The sequence below is a fragment of the Mustela erminea genome, chromosome 21 (genome assembly GCF_009829155.1).
Source record: "Mustela erminea isolate mMusErm1 chromosome 21, mMusErm1.Pri, whole genome shotgun sequence".
NCBI classification, from domain to species: domain Eukaryota; kingdom Metazoa; phylum Chordata; class Mammalia; order Carnivora; family Mustelidae; genus Mustela; species Mustela erminea.
The window spans coordinates 34,792,541-34,817,131 of record NC_045634.1 but is presented as its reverse complement, the minus strand read 5'-3'; the positions used below and the strand labels follow the sequence as shown (position 1 = coordinate 34,817,131).

Genomic DNA, 24,591 nt, shown 5'->3' with positions numbered 1-24,591 from the left:
CATATGGGTGATATACAGATGTGTGTTATATGCATCATATCATATATATCATATATGTAGGTGGTTTGGACGTTGACCATATATATATGTGCTGGGACTCATTTTTCCACTTAATTTTTTTACTAAAAATCATCCATGGAGTTCACTGCCCTGTAATCAGTTTGAGATACAACCTGATAATATTCCATTATAAAACATACAATTTATTCATTCATTTTCCTGTGGATGCACAATTGGGTTGTTGCCAGGTGTTTGCTTTTATAAACAGTGTTGCTACAAATACTCTTGTTCATATCTCTTGAAGAACATGTTTAAGGTCTTCCCTTTGGTGGGATTGCTGGGACATGAGTTCAGTCAATATTTAACTTCAGGAGTTAACACTAATGTGTTTTCTAAAGAAGCTAGGACAACTGAGATGATCACCAGTAATGTCTAATAGATTCCATGGATTCAAACCTGCTACAAAACTTGATAGTGTCAAGTTTTTCATTTTAGAGAATTTTTAATTTTTGGACATAAAATTGTAACTCACTCTTTAATTGTATTTTCCTGATTACTAGTGATGTTGAAAATCATTTTATGTTTTAGTGGACAAAATATGTGTTGTTCAATCAAATGCCTGTTTATCTTTTGCCAAGTTTTTTTTCTTATGAAATTATTTTTCTTATTGTTTTGTAAAAATTCTGCATATATTCTTGATAGGTCTTTTCAATTGTGTTTGTGAAAATCTTGTGTTTTGTACTCATTTATATCTTTTTATTTTTTATATCTTTTTACTTAAAAATATCTGTTGATGAACAAGAGAGCTTATTGTCATAGTCATTTATCATTTTTTCTTTCATAATCAAAGCACTTGGTATCTTATTTAAGCAACTTGTTCACTCCAAGGTCCAAAGACTTTCACCTATAATTTAAAAATTTATTTGTATCTAAGATTATATTCATTTGTATCCAAGATCTATAAAGAATTTATATAACTCAACACCCCCCCCAATATAATCAAGTCAAGAAAAGGGCAGAAGATATGAACAGACATTTCTCCAAAGAAAACGTACAAATAACCAACAGATACATGAAAAAATGCACCACATCACTTGGCATCAGGGAAATGCAAATTAAAACCACAATGAGATATCATCTCACACTGGTCAGAATGGCTAAAATGAGTAAGACAGGAAACAACAAATGTTGGTGAGGATGTGGAGAAAGGGGAACCCTCTTACACTCTTGGTTGGTGCAGCCACTGTGTAAAACAGTGTGGAGGTTCCTCAAGATGTTAATAATAGAGCTACCCTACAAGCCAGCAATTGCACTACTGGGTATTTATCCCAAAGATACAGACAGAGTGATCCAAAGGGGCACAAGCACCTCAATGTTCATAGCAGCAATGTCCACAATAGCCAAACTGTGGAAAGAGCCAAGATGACCATCAACAGATGAATGGATGAAGATGTGGTCCAGATATATGATGGGCTGTTACTCAGCCATCAGAAAGGACGAAATCTTACCACTTATATCAATATGAATGGAACTGGACAGTATTATGCTGAGTGAAAAAAGCCAGTCAGAGAGAGACAATTATCATAAGGTTTTAATCATATACGAAATATAAGAAACAGCACAGAAGATCACAGAGGATGGGAGGAATCAGAGAGGGAGACAAACCATAAGAGACCCTTAACTCTAGGAAACAAACTGAGGGTTGCTGGAAGGGAGGTGGGTGAGGAGAAATGGTAACTGGGTGATGATGGGCATTAAGGAGGGCACATGATATGATGAGCACCGGGTGCTACACGCAACTGATGAATCACTGACCTCTACCTGAAACTAATGATGTTGGCTAATTGAATTTAAATAAAAACATAATAAAGAGTTTGTTTTTTAATTCCTTAATTCTTCTGCAGTTAACTCATCAATATATGAGATGGTAATTCAATGTCATTGTCAGAAATATAGCTATTCTCCAGTTCTATGAATCCCACTACCTCTCCTGACTGATCAGACACATGGCATGTGTTGGTCTTCTACAAAAATGCTAGTTTATTGGCCAATTGTCTGATCCTGAGCCAATATCACACATTCATAATAAAGTCTATTAAGACAAGTCTCTTCTTTCTGCCCTTTTTCTTCACAAGTGCCCTACCATCATCTGCCATATCTTTGCTCCATATAAATGTATAATCATCTTGTTGAGTTCCATGGAGGAGGGGGTGGGGTGGGGGGAGCCCATATCATTTTGATTGGATTTGCATTGCATCTGTACATCCATTTGAGAAGAATTAAAATTTGTACATTTTTTAAATGATTTTATTTATTTGTCAGAAAGCAAGCAAGCATAAGCAAGGGGAGCAGCAGAGAGAGGGAAGCAGGCTCACTGTAGGGCAGGGAACCCAATGCAAGACTCAATCCCAGGACCCTGGGATCATGACCTGAGCCAAAGGCAGATGCCTAACTGATGGAACCACCCAGGCATCCCTAATTTTCACATTAAGTCTTATGTATTCACAGGACAAAGAATTAGGCTCACAATATATAAAGAATCACTACAAATTGATTCACCTGTGTATTACTTTAGATCTCTGTAAAATTTTAGGACTTTTACATAGACAATTTACATATCTACTGTCTAGTTTTATTCCTACCTACATGATATCATCAGATGCTATTATAAATTCCCTTGTCTAATTGTATGATTAAATGTTTACTGTGCTTATATTTCTAATCATTATTCCATAGGTTTTCTGGGATTTCCTACATCAACCATCAGAAGTGGGAACCTGGGGGATGGCGGCTAAATCTGGGAAGAGAAAGCTCCTTCAGCAGAAGAAATTCTAGGGGAGGGATTCAGATGCTGGCCGTCAGCAGACAGCACGCCCAGGAGTTGGCACCTGGAGGTATAAGTACCTAAACTCCCGAAAGTGGGTGAGGCTTGGGGTAGCTGCATGCATTTCTTAGTACCCTCCCTGCCCTGACGCTATTCCCCACTGCGGACCAGACACTACACAGTGATGCTGCATCCCCTGAGCAATTCCAGAGGCCCGGCCATCCAAGACTTATGTGGGGATAAGGCCACCAGCTCCTAGGACCCTCCTCAAGGTGCCTCTGTGGCTCCTGCAAAAGTCAGGTGGCTCATGACGGATGAAGGCTGACAGCTATAAATGTAAGCCGGTAGAGCCCATGGCAGCGACTGCGCCACACTTGGGATCATCACCACAGGAGATCGACACAGACTCTGGCACTTGATGTGACAGCTGATAATTTAGTGAAAACCTTCTCAGTAGGAAGAAAACAAAGCAGTTTATCTTCACATAATGGGGAGGGCAAATTCACTGTTTTGCACTCCATCTATGCCAACTCTTACTCACTCTTATAATATAGTTCACAGGGGCCTCATTTATCTTCACATGCTTTTGAACATCACTTTGATCCAGTATTGATTAAATCATTATGCCTGAACCTGGAGAACAACAAGTAGTAAGTACCCTGGTGCCAGAGGGTCCCATTAAGACACAGGGACTTAATCTATTAAAAGAGCTTTAGGGGTCCGGTGCTCTAGGACATATCATAATACTCCCTCTAAGATACAGGGCAAGTCCTTCTATCTCCCAAAGTTTACTACTCAAAAAGAATAGCATTTGGTGGGCCTCTCTGGATTTTCTCTAATAGACTTTATTTTTAGAGCAGTTTTAGGTTTACAAAGAAATTACATGAAGGATAGAGTTCTTATCTGTAAGGTGAGAGCCCACTCTCTTCTCCCCCACAATTTCTTCTATTATTAATGCCTTGCATTAGTGGCATTCACTTGTTACAACTGATAAACCAATATTTACATATTATTAATAACTGAAGTCCGTAGATAAAACTAGGGTTCACTCTTGACGTGGTACATTCTATGTGTTTTGACAGGTGCAAAGTAACTTGTAACTACCATTTCGGTAACATCAAGAATCGTGTCACTGCCCTAAAAATCCCCTGTATGCACCTATGCATCCCCGTTTTCCTCCCCTGGCAATTACGGATTTTTTTATTATTAATTATTTTTATTAACATATAATGTATTATTGTATTATTTGCCGCAGGGGCACAGGTCTGTGAATCGCCAGACTTACACACTTCACAGCACTCACCATAGCACATACGCTCCCCAGTATCCATAACCCAAGCCCCCTTTCCACACATACACCCCCCCCTTTTTTTTTACCATGTACATAGTTTTGCCTTTTGTCACAAAGTTGGAATTACACAGTATGAAGCCTTTTCACAATGGCTTCTTTCACTTAGTAATATGCATTTAGAGTTCCTCTGTGTCTTTTTGTGGCTTGATACCTTCTTTTTTTTTTTTTTTTTTTTTTAAGCACCGAATAATATCTCATTTTCTGGAGGGACCAGAGTTTGTTTATCTTAGTATCCTAAGCTTGACAACTCATTTAGTTTTATTGCTGAATAACATTCCATTGTATGAATGCACATTCACAAGTGTCCTACATATTCCTGACCATTTTTTTCTTTCTTCTTTTTAAAATATTTAATTTATTTATTTGACAGAAGGAGTGAGATAGCGAGAGCAGAAATACCAGCAGGGGGAGTGGGATTGGGAGAGGGAGGAGCAGGCTTCCCACCAGGCAGGGAGCCAAATGTGGGGCTCGATCTCAGGACCCTGGGATCATGACCCGAGCTGAAGGCAGAGGCTTAACAACTGAGCCACCCAGGCACTCTAGTTTTTCTTCTATCTAAATTTTATAATTGTCTTGTTCATTTCCATTTTAAAAAGCAGATATTTTTATGAATTTTCATCCCTACATCAACTCAAGAAAAACTGAGTAACATTTTGCTTGATTCCAATTTGGGGCAATTATGAAAAAAAAAAAAAAAAACCCTGCTAAAAGCACCTGTGTGCAGGTTTTGCGGGGATGTAGGTTTTCAACTAATTTGGGTAAATATTAAAAACACAACTGCCTCTTTGGATTTTGTAGGCAACAGTCATGACACTTGGAAATCCAATCTGACCCATTTATTGAGGGAACTCAGAAAGCTCCATGTTTAAGTTCAGCCAAAGCCAGAGAGAGTTTCTGTAGGTTCAGACTCTGTGCAAGCTCCATGGCCTTAGAGCCCTGTAGATCAGTGGTGGTAAAAATACTGTCTGGCATCTCTGGCAATCCCTGAAAGGAGACTTAGCACATAGAACCTGATGCCCAGACTACAAGACACAGGTGACAACATATCTGCAGCTGTCCATTAGAAGCTGATATGACCAGTGCCACTGAGGCACTGGTTCTTACTGGCCCATCAACCATCCACTGTGAGATGAGTAGCATATTTTGAGCAGAGTCTTTGCAGATCCAGAAGGTATGAGAAAATTAAATGCACGAAATAATGACATGTTCCTGTCAATTCACATGTGGAAGGGTTCTTTAAGAACAACTGATGAAAGAAGAAAGAATGTGTGCCTAGTTCCTACATGGGTCAGTGCATCCTGTGGTTACTATCAGAAAATGAGAAACTGTCGCATTACAGCCACTTCCAGAAGTGGCCTTAAAGGGCAATAGTGAAAATGATGCTTTCAGTGGATTGAGCAGGAAGTGGTGAACTTGGAGATCTACTTTAAATGGAGAAAGAACTGGCTGAGGTATACACTCCAAGGCAGAGGTTACCCAGCGTTTTGTTCAGGAGCAAAACAGAAAAAACAACAGGAAGACTGAACACCTGAAAGTATAGGAGAGAGATTACTAAACCTATAGGACAGGCATAGAATAGGCAGATCCTTGACACTCGTGTTCATGACCACCATGGAGCTTTCCCTACAAACATAGCCATGAACTGCTCTGAGATGCACTTGAAGAACTCCTGGATGGCTGTGCTATTTCCAATGAAGGTGGGAAGGATGACTTCTGTCACAGGTATAAATCTCCCTTCCTAGTGTCCATAGGGCTGAGGCAATGTGTCCGTGAACTTAGTCACCTTTAGTGGTAGATAAAGAACCTATTCATGAGACCGAGACACAAGCTCCCTTTGATAACAGCTAACATAGGGACAAACACTACAGAATATCTAATCCACTATCAGCAATGACAAACAATGAGTCCTTAAAAAGGCACCACGCTCTGAGGAATCAGTGTGTACTTGGCTTCTATGCCTACCATGCTCTAACAAGTGCCACACTCTGAGGACCCCCATGATGCTTTCTCTATTAACATTATATCCCAAACAGTATTATCTCAGACCAAAGAACCCACTGTGCAGTAAAACAGTGAAAGAAAAACTGTAACCTATTCTATGTCCCAACCTAAGTTTCTGATAAAGGCGAACATAAGATGCCACCCATATTACCAAGAGCTAGAATAAATGAGCCAAATAATCAAGAAGTGGAAGAGGCAGTTCAAGATGGCAGCATGGGAAGATCCTAAACTCACACTTTCCCATGGACACAACTCTACAGCTACATATGGGTCTGAAAAAGATCCAACAACAAGCAGAACAGCTTCTCTACAACAACTGATAAAAGGGTCACATCAGGGTAAACAGGAGATACAGAGATAGAGTCTCACTAACACCCCACCCCCAGCAAGGCAAGCCTCACTAGGGAGCAATTTCACAATCTGGAGATTCTCCCTAAGAAATGAGGGGTTTGTGCCTCACATCAAGTACCCCAACCCTAGAGACCTGCACCAGAGACACAAGCCCCCAAAACATCTGGCTTTGAAAATCAACATGGCTTACATTCAGGAGACCCCAAGGACCTAGGGAACTGAGATTCTACTCTGAAAGGGCTCACACAGACTCACTAATCCCAGGACACAGCACAAAAGAAGTTGGAAAAGCACATGAACCATATGCAAAAAAAGATTCATTTGCTGATCTTAAAGCATGCTCTGGAGAGGCAAGGGATTACCAGGACTCCCTCCAGGAATGAAGGTACTGGTAGACACCAATTCTGTGCTCTCCATCTATCTTGCCAGCACTAGCACTGGCATGCTCCACTGGTGTGCCCTGGCCCTATGCTCCCCTCCTGCCTTACTAAAACCAGTGGATACATGTAGTCCACACAGGAGATACCCCTTAGGCATTGGCTCTGGTGAACTGGGGACTTGTACTTCAGGGTCCCATGGGACTGAAACAATAAAAGAGACATTTCCTGGCAGACTACCACCTCCCAGGGCATGAAGGAGAAGGAGGAGGAAAAGGAGAAGGAGGAGAAAACTATGATTTATTTACTTATCCTATAACTTCAGCAATGGGGGGCAGGCTTCAGAATGACCACACATCTAGAGGCTATGGAGGTGCTCTAAGGGAATGTAGGCCAGGTATGCCATCTTTGCATCCCGCCTTTGCTTTGCTACATCTTGTGGGTACCTCCCAGAAAAGAGTTTATATACTAGAGCCCTGATTTTCCCAACTGTCACTCAGGGCACACATTCAGACTGCCCACTCTAGAGGCTAGCAGGGTTTACAAATGTGGCCCCAAAGGACTGTACAGTGGGTACTCTTGAGATACTTCCCCTTGGAGTACAGACAGATTTTGGCAAATACAACAGTTGGAACTTAAAAATAATAAATCAGGCAGTTTAGATAATCACAAAGACTCAAAAGACAACTAAGAATTTGTGTAAGGTTGAATGATAAGGTTAACCTCCTACACATGGACACTTCTTCAAGATACATGAGGACACTCCTTCAAGACTGGGAGAGGTAGATGTTTTGCCTAATGCATACAAACAAACACAGAGTCAAGCAAAATGAGGAAATAGGGGATATTTCCCAAACAACGGGATACTGACAAAACCTCAGAAAAAGACCTTAATGAAGTAGAGATAAGTAACTTACCAGATAAAGAGTTCAAAGTCATGGTCATAAAGATGCTCACCAAAATTGGAAGAATGAATGAATGCAATGAGAATTTCAACAAATAGACAGAAAATAGAAGAAAGTACTTAACAAAAGTCACAGAACTAAAGAATACAATAGCCAAATTTAAAAATACACTATAGGGCTCAATAGCAGACTGCATTTTAAAAATACACTACATGGGTTCAACAGCAGACTACATGAAGTAGAAGAACAAATCAGAGCTGGAAGACAGCAGTGGAACTCACCCAAACAGGGCAGGAAAAAAAAATTTTTAAAGAATTAAAAAAAAAAATAAAGATAGCGTAAAAGTCCTATAGGACAACATCAAATGAAATAACATTCATTATAGGGATTCTAGAAGAAAAGTGAAAGAGGAAGAAAATTTACTTGAAGTAATGCCTGAAAACCTCCCTAATGTAGGAAAGGAAACACACATCCAAGTCCAGGAAGTCCAGAGAGTTCCAAAAAAAATGAACCTAAAGAGATCCATGCCAAGACACATTATAATTAAAGTATTGAAATATAGGGATAAATAATCTTAAAAGTAGCAAGAGAAAAACAACTTGTTATGTATAAAGGAATTCCCCCTAAGACTATGAGCAGACTTTTTTTTTTTTCCAGCTGTCATTTATTTTTGGCTCTCGGGGCAATGTTATATTTTCAATATGAAAAAAAAGCAAGTTCAACACAAAACGGAAATTTGAAATGTAGGACAAGATGAAGCCTGTCCTACAGGGAATAGCAAAAGGAAAAAATGAGATGTTGCCAAAGATGGGAGGGTCTCCTTGGCCCCTTTCTGGAAGAATGATTCAAAAGATTTAGGTGGGGGGCGCCTGGGTGGCTCAGTGGGTTAAAGTCTCTGCCTTCGGCTCAGGCCATGATCCCAGTGTCCTGGGATTGAGCCCCGCATCGGGCTCTCTGCTCTGCGGGGAGCCTGCTTCCTCCTCTCTCTCTGCCTGCCTCTCTGCCTACTTATGATCTCTGTCTGTCAAATAAATAAAATCTTAAAAAAAAAAAAAAGATTTAGGTGGCAGTAAAAACCTTTCTGTATATACAGAGCAGAGCTGGATATTTGCTAAGAAAAGGTGGGATGGGGAGGGTCTTTCTGGAGGCTAGTCCCTCTTCCCCTTCTCCAACCAGGGGAAAAGGAAGGAATCCAACATATGAAGGAGGTTATGTAGGAAAGGGAAGGATCCTGCTTAACAGAGTGGGGCAGACCCCTGCAAAAGAAACAGCTCAGGACACAGCTTGGAAGAAGATGAAAAATAGAGATAATACTGTGAACACCTCTCCTGAAGCTGAGAGGGCCAGGGAAATTCCTGGAAATTAGGTCTCAAGAGCTGGTTATCCCTCTCTAAAACTGCTCTAGACTAGAATACACTACCCCTTCCTTATAGGTACCTCTACTGCTATGAGGTAGCTTGGTTTCCTTTCCCCCAGGCTACCACATGGGCTTAGGATGGTGGCTGTCTACTGGGTTTTAAGCACTTGGTTCTAAATGGGACCTGATGAGACACAGCTTCGTGGAGAATTATCTTAAAAAACAAAGGGAAGTACCAACAGGACAGATGGGAGAAGGGGACACCAAAAGGAAATACAGGGTTACCCAAAATGGTAGAAATCTAGGTTTCCCGGAGTGGAAGAGAGGAGATATTCAACAAACAACAAGTGTTTATTGAGTGCCTATTATGTGCCAGGCACTGTGTTCTAGGACCTGCCCCCTCCACTTCCAAAAAAAGAAAAAAGGAAAAAAAAAGGAGACAGAGGCAGAAAATGTAATTCTGAGGGAAAGTACAGGGGCAGCTGAGGAAGAAGGCTGACGAAATGGAGAAGCCTGAGGTGATAGCACTCTACCATAAGCCTCCTCTTCAGCCTCCTCACAAAAATCTTCCTCCTCTTCTGTGGTGGCATCCTGGTACTGCAGGTACTCAGAGACAAGGTCATTCATGTTGCTCCCAGCTTCAGTGAATTCCATCTTGTCCATGCCCTCACCTGTGTACCAGTGGAGGAAGGCCTGGTGCAGGAACATGGCCATGAACTGCTCTGAGATGCACTTGAAGAACTCCTGGATGGCTGTGCTATTTCCAATGAAGGTGACTGCCATCTTGAAGCCACAAGGTGGGATATTGCAGACTGCTATCTTGACGTTGTTGGGGATCCACTTCACGAAGTAGCTACTATTCTTTTTTGCATGTTGAGCATCTGCTCATCTACCTCCTTCATGGACATTCACCCACGAAGACAGCAGCCACAGTGAGGTAACAGCCATGGCAGGGGTCACAGGCAGCCATCATGTTCTTGGCATCAGAGACCTGCTGGGTGAGTTTAGGCACAGTAAGGGCCTGATACTGCTGGCTTCCACAGCTGGTTAGAGGTGCAAATCCAGAATGAAGAAGTGGAGCTGTGGGAAGGCATGTTGACGGCTAGCTTCTGGAGGTCAGCAATGAGCTGACCAGGGAAGTGGAGACAGGTGGTGACACCACTTGTGGTGGCCGAGATGAAGTGATTCTGGTCTCCATAAGGTGGCATGGTCAGCTTGAGAGTGCAGAAGCAGATGTCATAAAGGGCCTCATTGTCAATGCAATATGTCTCATCTGTGTTCTCTACCAACTGATGGATGGAAAGGGTGACATTATAGGGCTTGGCCACAGTGTCAGACACTTTGGGTGAGGGTACCACACTGAAGGTGTTCATGATGTGGTTGGGATACTCTTCTCAGATCTTGCTGATGAGCAAGATGCCCATTCCAGAGCCTGTGCCCTCACCCAGTGAATGGGTCAGCTGGAAGCCCTGCAGGCAGTCACAGCTCTCGGCCTCCTTCCTCACCACATCCAGGACTGAGTCAACCAGTTCAGCCCCCTCTGTACAGTGGCCCTTGGCCCAGTTGTTTCCTGCCCCAGAGTGACCAAAAAACAAAGTTGTCTGGCCTTAGTATCTGCCCAAAAGGACCTGAGCAAACAGAGTCCATGGTCCCTGGTTCTAGATCCACCAAGATAGCACGAGGAACATATTTGCCATGTGTAGCTTCATTGTAGAATGTGGAGATGTGATCCAGCTGCAGGTCACTGTCACTGTGGTAGCTTCCAGTGGGGTCGATGCTATGTTCATTACCGATTACCTCCCAGAACTTGGCACTGATCTGGTTACCACACTAACTGGCCTGGATGTGCACAATTTCCCTCACTGTTAAAATTCATTTTAATTTTTTACTCACCTCAAGGTGTGTACAGGGCAAGAAAATGATATGGAATTTTTTTTTTTCTCTACTGCTAGTTGCAGGATGGAAGGATGGGATGTGTCCCAGAGGCTGAAGCAGCAAGGTCCGAACACAGCTTCAGGAAGGTTCTGAGCGAGAGTATGAGCAGACCTTTTAGCAGAAGCTTTGCAGGCCCAAAGGGAGTGTCATAATATATTCAAAATACTGAAAGGAAAAAAAAAAAAATAACAAAACACCATCCAATCAAGAACATTCTACCCAACAAGGCTGTCACTCAGAATCAAAGGAGAGATACAGATTGTTCCAGATAACCCAAAGCTTATCAACCTATACCACTCAACTAGTTGTATAAGAAATACTGAAGGACTTCTTTAAGCTGAAATGAAAAGGCACTAATTAGTTACAAGAAAACATTTAAGAGTAAAAAAAAAAGAAGAAAGAAAAATAAAACAAAGAAAGAAAAGAAAAGGAAAGAAAAAATCACTGGTAAAGTTAAATATATAGGAAATGTGGTAAATTAATCATTTATAAACATAGTATGAAGGTTAAAGGACAAAAGTAGTAAATTTAACAAAAACTGTAATGGTTAGGAGATACAGAAAATAAAAAGATGTAAAATATGAAATCAAACAATGTTGGGGGGATAATAATGCAGAGTTTTAGAATGTACCCAAACTTAACTTGCAATCAACTTAAAGTAGACTGTCATATATAGGCAAATACATGCAGGCTTCATAAAATCAAAAAGCAAAAATCCAAAGTAGATAATGAGAAAAGAATCTAAGCATAGTACTAAAGAAAGTCATCAAAATACAACAGAGAGAGCAAGAGAAGAAGAAAGGAACAGAAGAACTACAAAATAGCCAGAAAACAATTTACAAAATGTCAATAAACACATACCTACTAATAACTACTTTAAATATAAATGGACTAAATTCTCTAGCAGAATGGATAAAAAATAATTCATCTGTGTGCTACCTATATGAGACTCACTCCAAATATAAGGGCATACAGACTGAAAGTGAAAGATAGTCCATGCAAATTGAAACAAAAAGAAAGTTGGGGTAGCTATACTCATTAAGAGACAAAATAGACTATAAAACAAAGTCTGGGGATAAAAGACAAAGATGAACGTTACATAATGATAAAGGGGTCAATCCAAAAAGAAGATACAACATTTATAAATATTTATGCACCCAACATAGGAACACCTAAATGTATAAGGCAAATATTAACAGACCTAAAGAGAGAAGCTGATATAATTACAGTATCCATAGAGGATTTTGATACCCCACTGATATCAAAGGACAGATCACATAGACTGAAAAAACACTAAGGAAACATCAGCCTTAAACAACACATTAGACAAGATGGACCTAATAGATAATATATAGAATATTCTATGAAAAGCAAGAGAATACACATCCTTCTCCAGTGCACATGGTAAACATTCTCCAGAACAGATGTCATGTGAGGCCAAAACAAAGCCCTAATAGGCAGCTACATGCAAAACAATGAAACTGGACCATTCTTAATACCTTACACCATACATAAAAATTAACTCAAAATGGATTAAAGTCCTAAATGTGAGACCTAAAGCCATAAAACTCCTAGAAGAAAACATAGGCAGTAAACACTCTGATTGCAGTCTTAGCAATATTTTTTTGGACCAGTCTCCTCAGGCTAGGGCAACGAAATCTAAAATAAATAGACTACAACAAACTAAAAAGCTTTTGCACAGCAAAGGAAGCCATCAACAAAATAAAAAGGCAAACTATAGAACGGGAGAAGACATTTGCAAATCATATATAAGGGGTTAATTTCCAAATCTATAAAGAACTTCCACAACTTAATATCCAAAAACAACAACCTTATTAAAAATTTGGCAGAGGACTTAGACATTTTTCCAAAGAAGACATACAGATGGCCATAAGGCATATGAAATGGTGCTCAACACCACTAATCATAAGGGAAATGCAAATCAAAATCACATTGAAATATTGCCTCACATCTGTCCCATTGGCTATTATCAAAAAGATAAAAAATAACAAGTATTGGCGAGAGTGTGAAGAAAAAGGAACCCTCATGCACTGTTGGCAGGAACACAAGCCAGTGCAGCCATTATGGAAAACAGCATGGAGGTTCCTCAAGAATTTCAAAATAGAATTCCTATACTATCTAGTACTTCCACGTCTGGGTATTTATCTGAAGATAAACAGCACCATTTGAAAGAGATCTATGCAGTCCTATGTTCGATGCAGATGTATTTACAATAGCCAAGATACAAGAACAAATTAAATGTCTCTCTATGGTTGAATGGATAAAGAAAAAGAGAGTGAAGTGTTACTCAGCCATAGTCTTCTGATGCATGGTCAGACTCACTATCTGCTGCCCCACCGGCCCCCTTTCAGCCATCAAAAGAATGAAATCTTGCCATTTGCAACAACATGGACATAGGAGAGGTATTATTATGGTGAGTAAAATTAGTCAGAGAAAGACAAATACCTTGATAACTTCATTAGAGATGGAAGTTAAAAAAACAAATGAAATGTAACAGAAATAGACTTGTGGATACGAGAAAAAACTATTGGTTATCAGAGTGGGGGCAGGGTTGGGAGTGGGTGAAACAGATGAAGGGGACCAAGAGGCAAACTTCTAGCTATAAAATAAGTCTTGGGGACGTAAGGCATAGCACAGAAAATATAGTCAATACCATTGTAATAACTCAGGTGACAGATGGTAACTAGATTTATCATGGGGATCATTTTGTAACATATAAAATATCAAATCATTATGCTGTACACTTTAACAGGATATTGTATGGCATATATACTTCAAGAAAAAAACAATTCCGTTCTTTGAAATGCAGGACAGTGAGAGAGAAGATGAGGGGAAAGAGAATAAGCAGGAGGAAAGGGACAGGTTTTTAATTTTTTTTTTTTTTCAAAACAGGATTGCTTTGGGTTTTATTATAAATCTTTCACACAAGAACATTTGAGGAGGATAGTGATCCAGGAATGCCAGGGACTGAACCAAGCCAAGCGGTCACTTCAGGACACAGGATGTGCCATTGAGACGAGGGACCCCCCACTCCCCTACTTCCAGGGAGCTCGCTCTGTGAGGACCGGCGGAGGGAGATACACGACTGTGCGTGGAGAGTGAGCAGGGGTCGCCTGGCCCGGAAAGGTGGGCGCAGAACCTCACTGAGGGCCACGAGTAAGACCAAGCACAGCACTTGGAGAAATCCAAGTGTCATGAATGCGGGAGGTCGATTCCTGATAGGGACCAAAAGTCGGTCACACTAAGCCCGGAAAGATTGTTAATTGGTACAATTAACTGTAGTAACTGATGAGACAGACACAGGAATTTGGGAAGGATGGACAGAAGTCTCACTGCAAGTCCACGAATTTAATGATGGACAGAAAGAGTCAAGGGATGGGAAGGGCAAGTCAGACAGCTAAGAGGCTAAAAATTCTGCATTTCCACGCAAAGACAGACAGACAAACTGCATGAATGGAGATCAGGCAGAAGGACAGAAACAGAGCAAGAGACAAACTCTGCTGGGTTAAAGGACGGGAAGGCGCCGTCTCAGAGTGGAGGGGTTTTCAGAGCAAACTTGCTCGGACCACCCACCTTGGGGCCACCAGAAGCCTCTTGCCGAGACGCCGACATTTGTGGGTTCCAAGACACTATGTTACAAGTTGAGATATAAGGAAGAGGAGGTTAAACAAATTTGGGCAAAACTACCGCTGTGGAAGCTCGGGACACGGGATGTACTCTGGCTTTCACCGAGTCTGTGATCTTCAAGCACCGGGGAGGCGACCACCGGCCACCCACACGTCTCCATAAGCGCGTGACTCGGCAAGCAGACAGCACGGCTGTCGTCACCGGTCTCCGGCCCCGAGTCCCTGACACCTGCTGCTAGTCCCAGTCCCCTCGTGGAAGGAACGGCTGACTACCCCCATCCATGCCCTGGGCCTGGGGAAAGATCCTCCACTTCGGACTAGGCAGGAATGAGCACCCGCGGCCACTACACGCCACAGGGCCGAATGTGCTGGACCCCACAAATAATGGGCACAGCGTGCCTCAGCGTGTTGCGGCCGACAGGACAGACCGCCGGAGGACTTGTGAGCCACGGACAGTCCTCTCTCACGGTTCTGGAGGCTGCAGGTCCGAGACCGAGGCACGGGCCGATTCAGCATCTGGCGAGAAGCTACGTCCTGGTTCCCAGTCGGCATTTTCTCCCTGTGTCCCCAAACAATGGAAAGGGTGAGGGAACTCTGTGGCATCTTTTTTCTAAGGGCACTGATCTCACTCATGAAGGTGCCCCCGAACTGCCCCCTCCTCATATGATCACGCTGAGGGTTAGGACTCAGGGTAGGAGTCTGAGGAGGACACAATCCACTCGGCGTGTGGCAGGGCATGCGTGGCAAGTGGACAGTGCGGATCCCCCACACTAGGAGCCCTGGAGGTTCTGTCTGCTCTCAGGGGCTGCTGGAGCGACAGCGGAGGATCTGGGCCTCAACCGATACAGTAAATAATTCTGCATTCGACCCAATATTGAGGGTTCACAATACAGTATGTAATGGAGACCTAGGTCCTCCTCAGCAAGGGCTCTTCCGACAGTCACCAGCCCCATGTGGCTACTGAGCCCACAAAATGTAGCTGGACAAAAACACAACAAGCTGTAGGGAGAAAATACACTGGATTTCCATGATATAGTCCCCCCCAAAGTAAAATATCTATAAGTATAGGTTTACATCAATGACCTGCTGAAATGATAGTATATTATGTTAAATAAAATATAGCAATAAAATTAATTTCACCTTTTCCTTTTTTCTTTTCACTAGAAAATTGAAACTTAAATATGTGGCTCCCATTTTAGGTCTTTTCAGCGATGCAGATCTAGATGGTGCTTAATAGCTAATAGATGAGCGATCAATCTTTCAACACTGACTGCGGTCTGACACCTACAGCCATGCTCTCAGACCTAAGCCCCCATGAGATGGTCAGACAGCTGCAGACGGTCTGATTCAGCGGGTCTGGAGGGGCCCAGGCAACTGACCTTGGAGCAGGTGACACAGATACCACTGGGCCAGGGACCTGACGTGGAGAACTGCCATCACAGCACGTCCAGTGGGCTCTACCATCTCGTGTGGCCTGAGAACCGGCTCGAGGAAAAGTTTTTGTTCACACTGGGTAGGACTTCTGGTTGGCCCTCCTAAAATGCAAACCTAACAAGCCTTCCAGGACAGGTCGTTCACGAAGTTATCCTAGGCTCTCACAACCAATGTGAGGAGGCTCGTAAGATGTTGCCCAGTGGTCTGAAAGCCAGCAGCAGGCAAAGTGCTTCCAAAACATCTCCATTCATCTAGAGCAACAGAAAAGAGGGAGGAGGGGTCTGAGCTAGTGCTCAGGTGGCGGGAGCTGCTGTGCAGGGACAGCAAAATCCAAAGGGAAGAAGAAGCGGACAACAGCTTGTTAAAACCTGAACCCTGGAGCTCAGAGCACATCTCGTGCTCTCTGCTGCACCCCGCGGGCAGCCTGGCATACTGTGCGCACGTGGTTCTGGTTGTCAGCAGAGGCTCAGTCGACATCCGGCTCTCCTTCCTTCGTGTTACATTCATAACTTGAGAAGTTATTGCAAAGACAGACTGCCAGGCCCTGGCTTGTCCCTTCTGATGGGAAGTCAGGGAACGGCCGAGCAATAGAAAAAGATTGATTTGTCCCTGGATATTAAGAACAGATCCCCACAAAGTGAGATTTAAGGTCAACCAGACTGGATCAACCGCTAGGGAAGTGCTTGAACAGGGGCCTACAGGGTCTCACAGAAGACACCCTCCTGCCCCCCACTGTTTCAATAGACTTCACCTTGTCTTTATTTTGCATCATTAAAGGGGTTCAGATTTGGAGGCTGTGCTCGTGGCGTTCGAAAGCCCAGCTCTGCCCTACTCGGAGGACACAGAGACAGGCCGTCTGCGTCTCTCACGGGAAAAATGCAGTTGCATTCATTCTTATAGTTTAAGCATAAAATTAGCATTTTTTATTTCATTTACCTCATTAATTCTCAAGGAAATTGTTTCTACAGAGCCCATTCCCAGTTCCCCAAAATTCAGTCACTGGGGCCTGCGGATCTCGACAGGTGCCTCACAGGGATTGTGACACAGACAAACCTCTGCAGACACAGACACATTTGCCCCACACAGGCTCCCAATGTGCCCATGTAAACATGTAATCCTATCACCTGTATTGATGAACATGTAGAATTTTAATCTTACTAGTCTCCTAGGTGATCATAGTTTCCTAGGATTTTAAAACACTATTCTCTAAAGAATACACAAATATAGTCTCAAGTAATCCATACAGAAATAAGCAAAGAAAAATAAAAAGCTCCACTCACCACTCCCCATGCTGCCCTCTCGAGGCAAATTCTGTTACGATTTTGATGTAAATGTTTCCAGAACACCTACTATGTGTTTACACGCGGATCTGTACACCTATAAATCATCTTTCTGTTATGTAAATGAGATTAAGTTCAACACACTGTGTGGAAATCTTTTTTGTTCCTTAAGAAGAACATTTTAATGTTTGAGATGATGTTTTATGTCCGAGAATAGAATGCACGTGGGCTCACGTAGGCACACATGTGTGCATAAGCACCTGGGGAAAGTACTTCACAGGACAGATAGGGCTTTTTTTAAAAGTCATTAACCATTACTATTTAACCAGGTCCTAATGAATAAACATTAACTTTCTCTCCAGTAGTCCTCTATTCCAAGCTACGCTAAAATGAACATTGTGCTAATAAAAAAAAAAAAAGTGAACATTTTTCCAAAATAGAAAACTGAAAATGGAATTGCGTGTGTCTTGATACGGGTATCGGCAGTTGCTCTTCAGAAAGACGGAGCCAACTTCTACACCCAGTATCGACACACCTACATCAATACTGGATGTTAGATTTTTCTGTTTTAAGAGGGTACAGGGAATATGCATAGATCATTTTCTAGGAACACTTTCACCAGACAGTCCGTCTACCCTAGTCACTCCTAACCCTTTCACTGTATTGGTCCCTGTGCTCATACCGCATTATTTCAACAGCAAAGATTTACATTGGGATTTTCTTTTTCAAAGTTTCCTTCCTAGTTTTTTAGTTATTCACTTTTCTCAATAAATTTTAAAAGTGGATTGTGAGGATCCAGAAAAAAAGAATTCTTGGAGTTTTTATTTTATTTATTTTATTTTATTTTTTAGATTTCATTCATTTTCTTGACAGACAAAGATCTCAAGCAGCAGAGAGGCAGGCAGAGAGAGAGAAGGAAGCAGGATCCCTGCTGAGCAGAGAGCCCGGTGTGGGGCTTGATCTCAGGACCCTGAGATCATGACATGAGCCGAAGTGAGAGGCTTCAACCCACTGAGGCACCCAGGCACCCCTCTTGGAGTTTTTATTGGCATCCAGTCAATCTTATAGGACAATTAAAAAAAAAGGATTATAAAGTTAAAATCCTTATTTATTTGGCAACATGATCGGCCTTTCTAATTTTACATGCCTCCTCACATAATTTATCATGTTTATTTCAGTGTAGGGTTGTTTGGGAAGATCACAGCTCTATCATGTAATGCTGTGCAACCTTTAGATAACTTATCCTATCTGTGCCTCATTTTTTTCATCTAGTAAATGAAAAGAATACTAGCTATCAAAATAAGTGCTTGTGTAAAAGTATCAACTTTTCTTTTTCTATTTCTTTACTTAAAAAAAAAAAATTATTGGACAGAGAGAGAGCACAGGTAGGCAGAACAACAGGCAGAGGGAGAAGGAGAAGCAGGATCCCAATGTGGGACTTGATCCCAGGACCCCAAGATCATGACCTAAGCCAAAGGCAGATGCTTAAACCACTGAGTCACCCACATGCCCCCAAAGGGTCAGTTTTTAAAAATAATACCTACACTCCCACTCATTTATAATGTATTTGGGTAAATAGGATTCTTCTCTTAATAAATTTAACAAAGGCTTATCTGTATTATTGCTTCTTTCAAACTATCAGGTTTTTTGTTTCATCGAATATTCAAGAATATCCTTTTGTGGTTTTCTTTTTATTTTTTGCTTTTAACTTTGGTAATTTCTTACCTTGACTTTCCTTAGATTTGTTTTAGTCGTCTTTATCTTGTTGAGGTAAATACTCAGTTCCAACACAAAGATGTCTCTTTCCTAGGAAGGATTTCTGATTGTTTCCAGAGTTGAACTTGAAGAACCCAGGTTTGAATTGCATGGGTCTGTTTATGTGCAGTTTTTTCCTCCAATAAATATAATACAATGCTATAAACATATTTTCTCTTCCTTATGAGTTTACCATTTTCTTTTTACTAGCTTACTTTATTGTAAGAAAATAGTATGTTTTACAGAGAACACACAAATGTGTTAATCGACATTATATCATTAGCAAGGCTTCTAGTCAACAGGAGAGTATTGGTAAAGTTTTGTAGGAGTTAAAAGTTATAGGTATATTTTCACCTGTGCAGGCGTTGTCAGCCCTAACCCCCATCTTGTTCAAGAGTCAAGGTAGATAGTGTACACAGATACACTTTTTAGGGTATGGTATGTTCTACCACCCAAATTTTGGAAAGGAGAACCCTGAGAAGTTACTTAAATTCTCCAAGGTCAGACAAGAAAATAAAGGCAAGGAAAAGACAGGAGTGAAAAGTAGGCATTTAGTTTCAGGGTTTGTGTGCTTTGCCAGCTCAACACCCTGCCTCTGAGTACAACCTGAGAGTTCCACCTCCACAAGTTTCTATGTGAAATTCCACCACTGTTACTCATTTGAAAAAGTACCTTTTTTCTTCCTCTCTAACATAAGTTATTTTTAAGGATTTTGGTTTGTTGTTGTCTGTTAACTCCAAAAAGACAGTTTGGGCATGGTAATGACACTTGGTATTTATTTTTGCCTGTCTTTGTTGTAATGGCTAGGTGCATTGCATTGTTTAAAGTAAATATTGTATATATGATTTTTCCCTTTTAAAAACCTAAGCTTCCCCTTCTTAATACAATATTTTTGGTAAACATTCGCTTGTGTTTAAAATGACTACATATTATGTGTTGAGTTCAAATAGATACCACATGGTTTTATTGAAGTATTCATATGACTGTGTTGTTTGTATACTTGCCCTGCTGATTTTGAGTGAAGATTTGCTTTCATCCTGGGACTATGTCCTTTTTATTTATGTCTTAATTATTTCTGCTGTATGTATTTTAAAGCAATATAAGAAGCTTAATAAAGGCTGTGGCCTCATTTTTGGAGTAGATTAAATAGTTTACCAATATGAAATCTCATTTCCCCAGTTAAGGGCTTTGAGATTTGCCTTTATTTTTTTTTTTTAAATAATACTGTCATATTTATTTTTCCCCTTTGTTTGAATTTGTCTTTTTTTAAATGTCTCATTTCTTTATTTGCAGGGGTGCTCTAACGTTTAGTGTATATTTCTTACACTACAGCTGAGCTTGTAAACCAGTCTCTTTTACTTAGAATTTAACTCATTTACATGTATTTGGTTGTGAATATGAACTGGGATTTTTCTTCGACCTTCGTTCACTCTAAAACCCCTGCAGAAAACACACAGTTTTATAGATTCATCTTCATACCTTTAATCTTTTTTTAAACCTTTTTTTTTTCCTTTTCCCCATAGTCTGAGGCAATTTCCCGGTATTTTCCCAATCACTATTTTTGTCTTCAGTTACAACTTTTTTTTTTTTTTTAAAATAACATGATTAATTTGCAAGACTAATTCTTGTTCTCACATTACTTTTTAATGGTATTATTTTATGGAAGCACAAAAGTCTCACATATCTTTAGAAGTATTCTTTGGAATATTTTTTACTTCTCTTCTGTTCCCTTAATTCTATTGCATCTAGAATCAGTTTATCATTTGTTTGCTTCACTTTGATCCTATTACATAAGACTCTACACAGCATGGTGCATGTGTAAGGTACATCATGGTGGACTGTGGTTAATAACACTACTGCATATTTGGTAGGTGTTAGAAAGTTCTTTTTAAAAGGCCTTAATCACTGGGGCGCCTGGGTGGCTCAGTGGGTTAAGCCGCTGCCTTCGGCTCAGGTCATGATCTCAGGGTCCTAGGATCGAGTCCCACATCGGGCTCTCTGCTCAGCAGGGAGCCTGCTTCCCCCTCTCTCTCTCTGGCTGCCTCTCTGCCTACTTGTGATCTCTATCTGTCAAATAAATAAATAAAATCTTTAAAAAAAAAAAAGGCCTAATCACAAGAAATAAAAACTGTGTAACTATATGCAGGGATGATCACTAACTGAAATTATTGTGGTAATCATTGCACAGGATATAGAAACATTAAATCATTATGTTATATACTTGAATGATGTTAATTATCCAATTAAGAAAGACTTGACTTTCCTTAATAATTTGGTGATCATTGCTTCCCCCTTCATCCCACTTTGAGTATAAAGGCTAAGGACAGATTCTTCCCAGGGCCTGCGTTTTTAGGGGCTAACTTCCTAGAATTGGAATGCTGACTGCCAGTGGACAGACTTCCTTCAGTGGATACAGATGGAAGTCAGTCCCATTTGGGATTCTGAATGACCAAAAGAATGACATCTTTACCCTAGGCTTTGGGGACTGGAATGAATTTTTCTTTTGAGTAGAAATTATATACAGAGTCTCCTTTTTCACTGTTGCATAATATTCTAGGCTTTGGGGACTGGAGTGGATTTTTCTTTTGGGTAGAAATTACATACAGCGTCTCCTTTTTCACTGTTGCATAGTATTCTGTGAAGCTCTCGAGTTATCTCCATGTCTGGTCTCTCAGTTCCCTGAAGCCAGTATATTCGGCATGAAGCAGATGGCTGACTTTACTAGGTTTGTGCACAAGTGCCAGCCCTGTGTGTGGTGTGCACACATGTTGACAGGGAGGGAGAAAAAGCTGAACTCTGGGCCTACTGTCCCATAGTCAGTTATCAATCACCCTGAAGATCATCTTGGGGCAACCTCCTGTTCTTGTTCTGAAAATTTCTCTGGCTTTACTCCTGGGTTACAGCAGCTTTTCAGCTTGTGTTTTGAGCTGTGGTGCTGCAGCACTTATAAATCCCATTCTTTCTAACACAAAACATTTGTTCTCTATTTTCCAAGAACACTTCTTAATTTTGTTATGAGGCTGGCAGCCCTTGTTACTACAGAATAAAGATTTATTATTTGAAATACTAGGTTAAGAAAACACAAGAGAAACAACCTTTAGGCTTTGGGAAATATGAAACTCCAAGAGGTTCAGATCCGTGATGCTGAAGTGTGAATCACAGCATGGAGTAGGTAATCGAAGATATTTGAGAGTGAGAGATAATACCAAAGAACAAGACAAGGGCAGAGTCTCGGAAAGAGAAATTCACAGAGAAAAAGAGGATTGAGGTCCATATAATTTTTTTTTATTTTTTTTATTTTTTATTTTTTGTCAGATAGGCAGATGAAAACCCTAACATAAAAACAGAAAATTAGAGAAATACAGACAGGTCCTCTACAGCTATAAAGACATGTATGTTTTAAAGTACCAACAGAAGAGATTTTTCAAGGGGGAACGCCTGTTAGATAATCATGAATGCCCTGGAACTGTGGTTCTTACGCTCTAACATGCATCCTAATCACCTGGAAAGCTGTCAAGCCACAGACTAACCAGGTACCAGGTGTGACTGCGGCTGCTGGTCTGGGGAGGACAGCCTGTCAAGAGCAGGGGAGAGGGAGGAGGAGAATTCACAGGGCACATGAGATGGAACAAGTTGACAGGCCTAGATCACTGCGTGGGCAGCATCAGCAGAGCAGCCGGCAGGAAGTAGAAGAATAGACAGTAAGAATGCGCAAGGAGCCCAAAGGCAAAAGACAAGAATGAGAGGCAACTGCATTGTCATTGCAAAGACGAAATTCACCTCCAAGCTTAAAGTCCTATAAATTACAGTCCTTGGTTATTCAAAGAAATCCCTTCTCTGTCTCTTTGCAAAAGAATGAAACTCAGTTGAAAGTTGAGAGGCCGGTGACTACCTCATGGAAACAGTGACCTCCAAGGAAATGCTGGGTTTGGAGAAGGTTCTGGGTGGTGGAAGTGGGGAAGGAAGGAAAAGCTTTAGTGAGGACCAGGTCCCTGCTTCTGGTTCCTGGTGGAGATAAACCCAGGTAAAACACAGCTTATTGAGGAACTTAATGTAACAAAATTATTTTTATTAAAGGTAAGATAGCATACAAGAATCATGAAAACTAGTGCAAGAAGTTCCAGATGATTCAGTAATAATAAGAGTAACCAACATAACTGTAGCAAACCAAAAAAAGGTTTTGTGACTTAACCAAAAATAATGAAATTGTTATTTTAAGAAAAGTATCACCAATATTTCATTTGAGGGAAAAACTGGACATGAGTGAATTTATCTGGGCAAATTCAGGCACTCACTGTGTGTGGCCTTTGACAAGTTAAACTTTGACCTTCTGTTACCTTATTTGTAAAATGAGGTTTAATATACCTTATATTCCAGGATTTTAATTATTAAAGATTACATATGTAAGAAATGTCTGGTATAAATTACAGGCTTACTAAGGAGTAGCTACTGCATTATTATTATTATCTCCAGTTTTTTTAAGTTTTTAATATTTATAGCAATTCAGTGCCTGCTTTCCCTCCTCACCTTGCTGAAAGGCTTAAGAGGAAGTCTTTGGTTGTAGGGCTGGTGATGCTCAAGGAGACAGGAAGAAGCCCACCAGAGTTCAGGGGAGCCCATGGGAATGACCAGGGTCCCCAGAACCCACCTTTTTCCTCTTACTCACAGAGTCTCAAGATGCTCATTCAGATGTGTAATCTGCCCTAAATAAAATAACCAAAATAAGTCCGAAGGCAGGTGTTCTCAGGGCGTGAGGAAGACTGTTCAGTCCGTCCTCTGGGCTTATGGAGGCACAAATTCATACACGGGAAGCATGTCTTTCCTTAGAGAGGGCACAGTATGTTCATTTCCTGATTATCGATGGCCATTAACCTTGGACACCAACACACATTAACCCCTTGTTTGGAGCCAACTGCTTCATCCTCATACTAATGAATTCTCAAGCCATCAAGTGGCATTTTTTGAGGAGCTGGAAATTATCTGACCCATGACAGGGAGGGACACTTCTGCACTCCACTCTCTTTTCCTCATGTGATTTACAGAGGAGGAGAGGAGTCCCCTGGCAAAATAATTCAAAGCCTCCATGTGTCTCTGAAGCAAATATCCTCTGGCAGTTATGTTAGGGATCAGAGGACAAACAGCCAAGAGCACTGCCTAGCCTTCTAAAAGCAAATTTCTCCTAAGTAAGGAATGGCAAAGAGGGCTGAGCAATTGGCGGAGGAAAAGCCAAGCCTGAAGTACCACGGCGGCCTTTTGTCAGCCCACACATCAGCACCAGTGGAGCCATGTGCTCTGGGGAGGAAAGACTCTGGAAAAGTGAGGGAGACAATGTTTCATCTTCCTCACTAGCCCCTGGATCCTCTAGAAATTAAGA

The 24,591-nt window shown here is 41.2% G+C and overlaps 1 pseudogene; it reads right to left on the bottom strand.

Annotated features, from left to right (window-relative positions):
- LOC116581827 overlaps nt 1-10,855 on the bottom strand; it is a 39,907-nt pseudogene extending 29,052 nt beyond the window's left edge.
- Between the last annotated feature and the right edge of the window lie 13,736 nt (nt 10,856-24,591).